Here is an 11,733-nt window from a genome sequence, read left to right as displayed (position 1 = left end):
ATGTGGACCTTTTCTATATTGGCACTACAGGCAATGATAATTATACATGGCATAATTATACATGGCATGGTTTAGGTTTGCCAATTAAAATATTCTATGGATATGTCTTTAATAGCTATTCAGTTCTCTTTATCAAAGTCTTAACATATTTAGTTTTCCCGTGATAGTTCTTACAGTGTATATTTTTTAATATGGTTGATTGTATTTGGTTTTTAGTGGACTTGATCTTGGTATGTTAATGGCCTAACCTATGGTGATGGAAATTGGCCTAGAACGAGCATTATGCACAACCTTAAGTGACTTCATGGCCACGCAACTGTAACTGGCCTCAATTTTCTTTACTTTCTCTGTTGGACCAAAGACACATTTTTATGGCCAGGCATTACTTCATGGTTGAAAAAAATACAAAGCTATTATGCATGGTTTTGTTGTCTTTCATGTCAAGATTGCAAATAACTACCACTTTCACAGTCAGTTTGTCAAAGGAATTGATTTGATGTTTCTATTTATTGTGTACAATGTCTATGGCGAATCATATCATAACACTCTCACATATCTCTTAATCAATTTTTCCATGTGGTTTATGGTCCGGACGTGGCTATTTGCACCTTTCCTATTTAATCTTTCTGGATTTGAGTGGCAAAAAATTGTGGATGATTGGACAGATTGGAACAAGTGGATCAATAGTCATGGAGGTATTTGTTTGCCACATGAAAAGAGTTGGGAATCCTAGTGGGATGATGAACAAGAGCATCTCAAATATTCAGGCTTGCGGGGACGGATTTGGCAAATCTTGTTATCACTTAGATTTTTCATCTTCCAATATGGAATTGTTTATCACTTCAACATTACACATGGCAACAAAAATGTTATGGTATATGGATGATCTTGGTTTTTCATTGCCAGGTATTGCAAACTGTAGTAATGGGGAGGCAGAGGTTCAGTGCAAACTCATGTTCTGACTTTTGAAGGGGTTGTTCGCGACTTAACTATAATAGACTTGGGCCCTGCTGCAGATTGCACGCGCCTGTAACTATAATAGACTTGTTTGCATGTTTCCTTGCATTCATGCATATTCGATGGGCCTTGCTGCAGATTGCACAAGCCTATAGGCCACAAGCCTTTTACACCAATTGCTATATTGGCTTGGTTTCTATTTGTATAGTATTTTCATTCCCTTGCTCGTGATTATGAATATGTAATGAGACTCATAATTTTTACACCAATTGCTATATTGGCTTGGTTTCTATTTGTATATGAGTTCCAGACCCATTTTCTCTTCCAATTAGGCCTAGGATTTTGGGGTATTTTCATTCCCTTGCTCGTGATTATGAATATGTAATGAGACTCATAATTTTTACACCAATTGCTATATTGGCTTGGTTTCTATTTGTATGAGACTCATAATTTTTACACCAATTGCTATATTGGCTTGGTTTCTATTTGTATATGAGTTTAGGCCTTCAATAGAGGCCTACAAATTTCACCCATTTTCTCTTCCAATTAGGCCTTCAATAGATCATGTATTTTCATATGGTACGTTGCTAGGTCTTCTGATCTATAATAGTCAAGTGCAACATTCTTCCTATTTAAGGAATGACATTATCTTCACAAGATTTGTTGCTAGGTCTTCTGATCTATAAATAGTCAAGTGCAACATTCTTCCTATTTAAGGAATGACATTATCTTCACAAGATTTGTTGCTAGGTCTTCTGATCTATAGATAGTCAAGTGCAACATTCTTCCTATTTAAGGAATGACATTATCTTCACAAGATTTGTTGCTAGGTCTTCTGATCTATAGATAGTCAAGTGCAACATTCTTCCTATTTAAGGAATGACATTATCTTCACAAGATTTGTAGGTTCTTGCTTTGATAAGAATCATGACATGGTATTACCTAATGTTGCAATCTTTGTGATCTCAAAAGTGGTGGTTAAGGAAGATCATGTTCAACTCATTTGAGCAAATCTATCCAATATTTACATGAAATATCAATATTTTCGTGAAATTGACAATGTACTAAAGTCATTTTCTCATGTAAAGTAAGGAGTTAGCAATTGAGATGTAATATCATGGGTCACGACATTTTCTCATGTAAAGTATGTAAAGTAAGTAGTTAGCAATTGAGATGTAATATATCATGGGTCACGGATTTCTAACACTGTTGTGTGCATCCAATATCTCTTCTCATGTAAAGTAAGGAGCTAGCAATTGAGATGTAATATCGTGGGTGAACAGTTATATTTTCTAATACAATTGTGTGCATCCAATTTCTAATACAATTGTGTGCATCCAGTATCTCTTCTCATGTAAAGTAAGGCTAAAGAGTTAGCAATTGAGATGTAATATCATGGGTCAAGGTAAAGTAAGTTAGAATTTGAGATGTAATATCATGGGTCAAGGTTAATGAGTTAGCAATTGAGATGTAATATCATGGGTCAAGGTTAATGAGTTAGCAATTGAGATGTAATATCATGGGTCATTTCTAATACAATTGTGTGCATCCAGTATCTCTTCTCATGTAAAGTAAGGAGTTAGCAATTGAGATGTAAGTTAGCAATTGAGATGTAATATCATGGGTCACGGTTAATTTCTAATCCGTACACATAGGACACTTGTAAAAAAACATAACCCATGACTCAACATTTGAACATTACAAGAAACACGAACCTAAAAAATACAGAGATGTCAAAATTTTGAAAAATAAATGAAAAAAATACAAAGATGTCAAAATTTTGAAAAATGGAAATCTAAAATTAGTACACATAGGACACTTGTAAAAAAACATAACTCATGACTCAACATTTGAACACTACAAGAAACACGAACCTCTCAAAATTCCATGTTATGGCTTCTTCTTTAAGCTCGTTACCCTCTTCTCCAACTTCAAAAATTTTGCCGAAAGGAAATCCCTACGAATGATTCTCACAATGAACAAGCTTCCCTCTCTCTAGAGAATGGTGTCGCCACCAAGCAAGACTCGGATTATGGGATAAATATCAACCTCGAGCACAAGAAATCACAAGCGAGGAAGAAGAATTTTTTATTTGTAAAGACTTGATAATCTTCATAAATTTGAATCCCTATGAATGATTCTCACAAAAACAAAAAAGCTCCCCTCTCTTCCATGACATGGTCAAATGCTTTTACCCCTGAAGTTATACGATAGCGAAAATAAGATATGATTAACCCTGAGCACGAATTTTTCTGAAAAAAATAAATTTGAACCTCTGAAAAATCCATAACAGACAAAAGAAAATGGAACATTACAGAAGCACCACATGGAAGGCAAACATTTATTTATTCTTATTCATGAGCAGTGTAATATCATTCCATCACAACATCCATTTATGCTCTTACAGATATGAAGTAGAGAAAGCAAGTTAATCCAGCGGGTCAGGTTCTGACCATGCCTCACTCTCAGCTTCTGACTCTACCTCACTCTCCGCTTCTGACCATGCCTCACTCTCAGGTTCTGCTTCAGCCTCAGCCTCACCCTCTGCCTCTGCCTCACCCTCAGGTTCTTTGTCGCTGAAGTTGGGATCGTGCTCATCTATGGCGGCTGGGAAATAATCATCGTCCGCCTCCGCCTCCGCCTCCTGTGTGTGGGGTCCTTTCCACGTGTACTTACCGCCGTGCCCTGATTTCGTAGGAAGCCCCTGGTAACCCGATCCAGTATGTCGCGGGGGGCGTACATAACCTTTCTCAATCAACTTATGCTGCCGTACATACAGTGGTGGAGTCTTTTTACGGCGGGGGAAAAGTTTACCCCGCTTTGTCCATGGTAACTCGGCCAACCCACTATTTGGCTTTGCCTTTTGCTTTGCCTCAAAATTTGCCTTGGCCTTTGCCTTTGCCTCGCTTCGCTCAATAATATCTCTTCTTTCCCTTACCCGGGTGACCCTGTTTATATTAGACATTCTCCCACAGGGTGCAGACGGACAGTTGAATTGGGAAAGAAATCAATTCAACTCCTGAATGTTTGTGTAGATCTGGGAAGATTTAAGGCGTGCGAGAAGGCAATAACGTAACGGCTGGAGACGTCCCATCCAACCATACCATTCCCGTACAAACTAACTTAACGGAACTAACTGAGGATCAGTGTCTTTCAGTCGCCATGTGTCCACGCTTATAGGGTGGAACATGTATTTCGTTAAATCTAACCTTTCTGGAGTTATACTTTTCTGGTTGGATTTTGTATTTCGTTAAATCTAACTGCTCATATATAATTCTAGAAATATTGATAGCAGTATAAATGTTGGTTAAAAATTATGAATTAAATTTAGTTGGGTGAGTATGGGTTGTTAAGTCGTATTAATGCAGTTTGATTATTTTTATTAGGAGTTGTTTTTAGTGTGATTTTTTGGACTTTCCCAAATCCGGTGGGAAAAATTGAGTTGAAATTTTGATTTGTGTTATTTAAACTAGTTTTTTCACTGTATATATAGATTTAGCACTCTGAGAAACTCCTAGGGCACTTTGATTGCACAGGATTACCCATCAATCTTGTGATTTCAATAAATTCCTGGCGCATTTTAGAGAAATTAGACTAGGAAAAACTCACCCTAAAAGCTTCCAAAAAGTCGCACTAAAGACAACTTCATTTTCATTATTCAAATAAAATAGTTTAGTTTATAATGATAATGCAGTTTGATTCATTTTCATTTTTCAAAGAAATAGTTTGTGGTAAGGTAAATTTTGAATTGAGCCTTCTATGATCCATATTAAGTTTATGAGAAAAGTCTTTTCAGCCTAAATCACATGATAGAATATTTGTCAACGAGTTTAGAACCAACAAGTGTGGCTCATTGTCAGGACAAGTTGAAGAACGATGAACCACACTCGTTGGTTCGCGTCGACAAATGTTCTATCATGACAAATGTTTTATCCTGTGATTTATGCCAAAAAGACTTTGCTCATAAAAGTAAATTTTGTATCGTTAAATGTATAAATATATTTAGATTATTAAGATAATTTTTTTGTTTATTAAATTTAAATGTTTTTAATTAATTAAAAGTAGTTTTAAGTTTTATTTTAAAACTAAAAACAATTTTAATATTAACTTTTTGGGAGGAAGATATATATATATATGTCATCAAAAAGATTATATGAAATGATTTGGTTTGTTAGTTTGGAAAATCTTGTCACATCGCATCAAATTAAATTATGATACCTTAGAAGGCCAAACACTAAATAAAATAAAAGCTGGATATATTGTAAAAAGGAAAAAGAATTGTTTTTTACATATATTATATATTTTTCAATGGTATGAAATGAAATGCAGTGCATCCATGTTGAAGAGAATATGTTATAGGTTGAACGACATATTTGGATTATAGTGAAATAAGGCGTTGCCTAGTAACAAGTCCCTTCTTGAGTGAATGCTCGTGTGAATATCGGTGTTGTGAGAGGGTAATGATAGTCTTTTATTAAATAAGTTTTGATTCCATTGAAAAAGAAAAAATTAACAGATTTTCCACCACAAATAGTTGCCAATTGATGTTCCAACTGTTGGAACCTATTTATTTGAGTAGGAATCTCCTCAGCTCCAATATGCTCCTTGTCTTCAAATGTTGAGTCAAGCATAACCTGGAGAAAATTTTGCAATATTTGATGATCTAATTCATTAAGCTTTGACTGGATGTGCACGTCTGACTTTCGATGTGGCGACAATGTATAGAACCTTGACCAAGGGCTTTAACAAGAATCTTAAATTTGTTGTTTTTTTAACCTGAAACAACCTTCTTATATTTTCTTGTTCAATATTATTTACAGAATCTGGACTAAGGGCTTTCATAGGATCCTGTAAAGACGCTCCATTCTAATGGTACATCTCTCTCAGTGTGTGCAAGACAACAAGACAATAAAAACAGTGATAAAATTATTACCACAACCAACCTAGGTTGAATTCTACTTTGAATCTCATTAGCAGGTCTTTACCACAACCAACCCAAGTTGAATTTTAATCTGAATCTTATACAACTTGAGTGAGCCTAATGGTCAAGAGCATGCGTTTCCTCCTGAGAGATCACATGTTCAAAACTAGAGGGGGTAGAGTATGTATGTCTTCGCAGATTTAGCAATCAAATCACTGAGAGGAGGTGGGTCCCTTGTCCCACAAAAGAGGGAGTCTCATACACCAATTTGGTGTTTGCCTTGGTCATGACCTTAAAATTAGATGATAATAATAATAATTAGCAAGTCCTTACCACTGGCATCAGGTCCCTTATCCCACAAACAAAGGGTCTCATACACCAATTTGATGTCTGGATTGGTTATGACCTTAACATTAGGTAATAATAATAATAATTAGCAAGTCCTTACCACTAGTATCAAAGCTTGAAGTTGAGCTAAGGAAAGCAAAGCATACCCCAAGCTATCAGATCAGAGCATACATAACACACAACATATTTATAATCAGAGACTTAGACAACAATAGCAGAGAATAATTCACAGAGACAGACAAATTGAGAAACAACAAGAATACACAGTCAGAAACAACGGAATAGATAAAACAATCATTGGAGAACAGAAATCACTTAGCATTACATAACAGGCTTGGGCCTTGGCTTGCAATCCCTGGCCAGAGAAATTACAAATTTATAGAGGCAGAAGAAGGATCTAGAATCCTGTATGTGATTCAGATGGAGATCTAGAAACTAATGGCGGTGTAGAAGGATCTAGAATCTTGAAGATCTAGAAACTAATGACAGTGTAGAATGATCTAGAATCCTGCATGTGATTCATGAATTTGGATTCACACTTAACATTCTCCCACTTGAAGCCAAATAAGAGTCATCAAGTCATACCGAGTCCTACCATGCCTCTACATAACTCATGTTTATTTTGTGGTAGAATCTTAGTGAGCATATCAGCAGGGTTCCTATCTGTATGGATTTTTTCCAAGGATAACTTTTCTTCTTCCAACACATGCCGGATCCAATGGTACCTTAAGTCAACGTGCTTGGTTTTTGAATGAAATGCTGGATTTTTCGCCAATTGAATGGCACTATGACTATCACAATATAACACATACTTGTCCTGCTTTATTCCTATCTCTCCTAGGAATCATTGCATCCACAACATCTCTTTACAAGCTTATGTTGCAGCTATGTACTCTGCTTTTGTTGTAGAGAGGGTTATTATTCTTTGTAGCCTTGACACCCAAGATACTACTGCACCTGCAAATGTATACAAATAACCTGTAGTGTACTTTCTGGTGTCCATATCTCTAGCCATATCTACATCTGTAAATCCTTCAGGCATAGTCTCATCATGACCAAAACATAAACAATAATGACTAGTACCCTTGAGATACTTGAAAATCCATTTTACTGCTTGCCAATGTTGTTTGCCTGGATTGGCAAGGAACCTACTCACTACTCCCACTGAATATGCAATGTCTAGTCATGTGCATAACATGGCATACATCAAGCTACCAACTGCTGAAGCATAAGGAATCTTGCTCATTTCTTCTTTCTCCTTGTCATCACTAGGACATAATTCAATACTCAGCTTGAAGTGGGCTGCAAGGGGTGTACCAATTGGCTTGGCATCCTTCATATTAAAGCACCTTCTTGATATATTTTTCTTGTGACAGCCACAACCTTTTGTTTTTCCTGTCACGCATAATCTGCATGCCCAATATTTGTTGTGTTTGTCCCAAATCCTTCATTGCAAATTTTCTACCCAAATATTTCTTCACCTATTGATCTTATTCTTATCATGCCCAACAATCAACATGTCATCCACATATAACAATAATATGATATACTTTCCTTGATCATACCTCTTGATATAGACACAATGGCCAGCTTCTAACCTCTGAAAACCATGTTCCAACATGAATGAATCAAATTTCTTGTACCATTGTCGAGGTGCCTATTTCAACCCATAGTAACTCTTCTTCAACCTAAAAACAAGGCCTTCTTTGCCTTTTTCTATGAAGCCTTCTGGTTGCTCCATATAAATTTCTTCCTCCAATTCACCATGAAGGAAAGAAATTTTTACATATAACTGTTCACATTCTAAGTCTAAAGTAGAAACTAGACCAAGAATGACTCTAATGGATGACATTGTAATAACAGGTGAGAAAATTTCATGAAGTCAATACCTTCATTTTGGGCAAAACTTTTCACCACCAGCCTTGCTTTATACCTCTCCTTCTTTTCATCACCTTCATGCTTAATCCTGTAAACCCATTTGTTTTGTAGAGCCTTTCTACCTTTTGGTAGGTTTACCAACTCCCAAGTTTTATTTTCCAGCAAAGAGTTCATTTCTTCTTCCATTGCTTTCTTCCATTCTTCACTGTGCTCAACTTTGCAGGCTTCTTGAAAACAATTAGGCTCACCTTCATCAGACAACAAAATATAGTTTGAAGGAGGATACCTTTGTGAAGGCTTATGAGGCCTAGAAGATTTGCAAACCAACTGTGATGGTGCATTATCAGGTTGAATCTCCTGTAAAGGTTCCTGCAAGATTCCTTCTTGTTGTTGTTCATCATTTTCCACTTGTTGTTCTTAATGCTCCTGAATTTGTTGTTCATTTTCTTGTATTGGTGGTATGTTTTCCTGCTGCTCTTCAAACCTGTCAATAACTTTCTTGACATCCAACTCACTTATAGTCCTCTTGAACATTTATAACTCATTAAATATAACATGCCTGCTTCTAATAATTTTATGTTTGACTGGATCCCATAGACGATAACCAAAATCTTCCTCCGCATATCCAAGAAAAATGCATTTCATAGATTTATCATCTAGCTTAGTTCTATTTTCTTTGGGAATATGTAGAAATGCTTCACATCCAAAGATTTTCAAGTGAGAATAATTCAAATTCTTACCAATCCAAACTTCTTCAAGGATATTGCCATCCAAGGTTGTGGTTGGAGATCTATTTATGAGCTAGCAAGCGGTCTTGACTGCTTCAGCCCAAAAATTCTTCTCCAAACCAGAATTAGACAACACACTTCACACCTTTTCCATTATGGTGTGATTCATCCTTTCTACGACACCATTCTGTTGAGGAGTACCAGGCACAGTCTTCTCATGCTTTATGCCAAACCTGTTACAATATTCGTTAATTGCATTTGAGAAATATTCTCCACCATTATCTGTTCTTAAACACTTTAGCAATTTGTTAGTCTCTCTTTCAACAGCAACATGGAATTTTTGAAATATTCCAAACACTTCACTTTTACTTTTCATAGCATATTCCCAAACCTTCCTGGATGCATCATTTATAAATGTTACAAAATATGATGCTCCTCCTAATGTTTTGATGTTAACAAGCCCAAGCACATCTGAGTGTACCAATTCTAACACATTTTTCTTTCTGTCATGGCCACCTCTAAGGAATGAAACCCTTCTTTGCCTACCATATATACAATGCTCACAAAGATCAAGATTGTAGGATTTCAAACCTGGCAATAAATTTTTACCAACAAGGATTTTTAATCCCTTCCCGCTCATGTGACCCAAGCGCTTATGCCACAGATCTGTTGAATTTCCTTCTTTTGTGATAGTAGCCAAATTTGATGTTCCTATCAATGTCTTCAATGTGTATAATGTTCCTGTCTTGGGTCCTTTGGCCACGACCAATGCTCCTTTCCTAATTTTCCAGCCTCCTTTTCCAAAGCTTGTGGAATATCCTTTATCATCCAGTTGTCCCATAGAGATTAAACTCATGCGCATTTCTGGTACATCCCTGACCTGTTTCAACAATATATCTTGTCCATCTTTCATCTTGATCTGGATATCTCCCACTCCAACAATACTGCAAAAATGAATATTCCCCAAATGCACTCTACCATAATCACCAAGATTATATGAAACAAAATTATCTTTGCATGGGGTTACATGGTGAGATGCTCTAGAGTCAAGGATCTAATCAAAGCTACTGCTAGATGTATATACACATGCATCCTCTACTAAAACAGTAAACAACACATCACCATTTGTGACTACAGCAGTAGCCTCACCTTCATTTGTGCTGGATGACTTGTGATTTGTACTGGATGGTCTCTGATCCTTTTTTCCTTTCTTCCAGATCTACATTCTTTCTTCACATGCCCGGTCTTTCCACAATGAAAGCAGATGATCCTGCCTCTCCTTGATTTTGATTGGCCTCTCGATCTTAATCGCCCTTTCCGGCCTCGATCCATTCTCCTACCACAATCAGCTAGAGCTAGATCCTCTCCTCCCTGGTTTTCTGCAATTGACTTGCGTCGTAGCTCCACATTCATTAAACTACTGCTGACATCATCAAACTTCAAGGCCCGTGTAGTTGATGAAGTGCTCATAGCTACAATTAAATTTTCCCAACTATCTGGCATAGAACACATTAGCAAAGTGGCTCTAATTTCATCATCTAAAATGATTTTAACAGAGGCAAGTTGATTAGTAATAATATTAAATGCATTCAAGTGCTCAGCAACTGAAGCACCCTCCTTCATTTTGAGATTATAAAGCTTCTTCATCAAGAACACTTTGTTTGATGCCATGTTCTTCTCATATAGATCATGGAGCTTCTTCCATAATCCTTCTGTCGTATTTTCTCTAGACACATTGAAATAAACATTCTTTGCTTGGCGGATTGTTGCAATCGCCTTTTTATCTAGCTTATTCCACTCTTCATTTGTCATCGATGAGGGTTTATTCGTTGTGCCCTCAATCGGAAAATAATGATCCTTTAAAATCAATATATCCTCCATCTATGATTCCCATAGGGAAAAATTAGCCCCGCTTAACTTCTCCATATCTGTAACTGTTGTCTCCATTTTCAATCAAATTCATGCCCCAAAACACAAAAAACTCCACTTAAAAATAAAACTTTAATTATTACTCTTTAAAATTTAGTAATAATGACCTTCCTCCTTTTAAAATACCCTTTTCAAAATTCTTTGTCCTTTTCAAAACTCCTAGGGCACTTTGAGTAGGAATCGCCTTAGCCCCAATATGCTCGGAGTCTTCAAATGCTGAGTCAGGCATAACCTAGAGAAAATTTTGCAATATTTGATGTTCTAATTCATTAAGCTTTGACTAGATGTTGCACATCTGAATTTCGATGTGGCGACAGTGTATAGAACCTTGGTCAAGGGCTTTAACAAGAATCCTAAATTTGTTGTTTTTTTTTAACCTGAAACAACCTCCTTATATTTTCTTGTTCAATATTATTTACAAAATCTGGACTAAGGGCTTTCATAGGATCCTACAAAGATGCTCCATTCTAATGGTACATCTCTCTCAATATGTGCAAGACAACAAGACAATAAAAATAATGATAAAATTATTACCACAACCAACCTAGGTTGAATTCTACTTTGAATCTCATTAGCAAGTCTTTACCACAACCAACCCAAGTTGAATTTTAATCTGAATCTTATACAACTTGAGTGAGCCTAATGGTTAAGAGCATGTGTTTCCTCCTGAGATATCACATGTTCAAAACCAGAGGGGGTAGAGTATGTATGTCTTCGCAGACTTAGCAATCAAATCACTGAGAGGAGGTGGGTCCCTTGTCTCACAAATGAGGGAGTCTCATACACCAATTTGGTGTCTAGCTTGGTCATGACCTTAAAATTAGATAATAATAATAATAATAATTAGCAAGTCATTACCACTAGCATAAGGTCCCTTGTCCCACAAACAAAGGGTTCATACACCAATTTGATGTCTGGATTGGTTATGACCTTAAAATTAGGATAATAATAATAATAATTAGCAAGTCCTTA

General features: G+C 36.4%; 1 pseudogene; it reads left to right on the top strand.

The window, feature by feature from the left end:
- On the top strand, positions 1-1,342 carry LOC149218348 (callose synthase 3 pseudogene; annotated as a pseudogene).
- Positions 1,343-11,733: the final 10,391 nt, after the last annotated feature.

The sequence above is a fragment of the Pinus tabuliformis genome, chromosome Q (genome assembly GCF_031772625.1).
Source record: "Pinus tabuliformis cultivar Carrire ecotype Pingquan chromosome Q, CPIR1, whole genome shotgun sequence".
Taxonomy (NCBI): Eukaryota; Viridiplantae; Streptophyta; class Pinopsida; order Pinales; family Pinaceae; genus Pinus; species Pinus tabuliformis.
Note: the sequence above shows the minus strand (reverse complement) of the source record. Positions and strands in the feature narration are given on the sequence as shown.